This window comes from Sinocyclocheilus grahami, unplaced genomic scaffold (genome assembly GCF_001515645.1).
Source record: "Sinocyclocheilus grahami isolate Dianchi unplaced genomic scaffold, SAMN03320097.WGS_v1.1 scaffold816.1, whole genome shotgun sequence".
NCBI classification, from domain to species: Eukaryota; Metazoa; Chordata; class Actinopteri; order Cypriniformes; family Cyprinidae; genus Sinocyclocheilus; species Sinocyclocheilus grahami.
In genome coordinates, this window is record NW_015505995.1 from 280,005 (window position 1) to 281,235 (window position 1,231).

Sequence of the window (1,231 nt, forward strand, 5' to 3'; positions counted from 1 at the left end):
AAAACCGAACAACGCAACCTCCCAAAGCGGCGTTTGCCAGGCCCTCTTCACACCGCCCTGATTTCTGACCCGCTACACCGCGGAAGAATGTGTTTGTCCACAATAAACACACTCAGAAAGCCCGGGCCACCGCGCAAATGTGCGCCGTTATGTTAATTTGATGAGGGCTTTGGTTCCGACACTGCTCTCCGCACTGAAAGAGCTCATTGTTGGGAACGTTCAGCAGACGGGGGCTTTGAGAAACACTGCGCGCTCTATGAGCTTGGATAGGGGTTCCCTGCAGCCCTCCAGATCTTCCGAGGGGCCCGCCGGGGCCAAAACGAGGCCAGCGCCGCTGTGAACTGAAACAATTAGAGCTCATCTGTTGTTTGAAGTGAATCTAAGGGAGTTAATGAGAAGATTTTACGCGTTCATTCGGCGTTTGATGCTCCAGCTATGCAGAATGGATTTCTCCGCATCCAGATTTGCATACTATCCATTCTAAATACCCTGCATAACCAGCGTTAGCATGGCCCTGTTAGGCCCTGCTGATAATGTAACAACAACACATGTAAGAAAAATATTAACAAAAATAGTGCAATGAATAGCCTACCCTTGATGCACCCAAATCACAGTAGGTCTAGACAAGGAGTTTGTGAAGATTATTTTCTAAATAATAATGGCAATGACAATAGTATTAATAAAAATAAAAATAATAAAAAAATTCTGCAATAGCCTACCGAAGTTGCAATAGATAGTTTTAAAGGTATGACATTTTTATTATCAGTTAGTAATTTTAGTGCTTCAACTTAGTTAGTTGCCAAGGTACCATAACTCAATTTTCTTTTATTTGTTTATTTATATTTATTTTAATATATTTATTATATACATTATTTAATATATAATTATTTTATTTCATTAATGCAATTGTTGTAACAGATGGTTTTAAATGTACTATAGTACAGCATGCGTTAAATTTTAAGGTAGGCTAAATAATTTTAGATGCATCTCATGTAATTTTTATATTATTCATATGCCGTTAGTTTTTATTAATATTTTGAATTAGCTTTTATTTTTATATTTTCAGTTTTCATTTGAATTTTTAGTTGCTATGCATTTCATTTTCATTATTGTTGTTCTTTTAAAATATTACTATTTAGGTTTAAAGTGTTAGTTCACCCAAAAATGAAAATTCTGTCATTAATTACTCACCCTCATGTCGTTTCAAACCCGTAAGACCTTCGTTCATCTT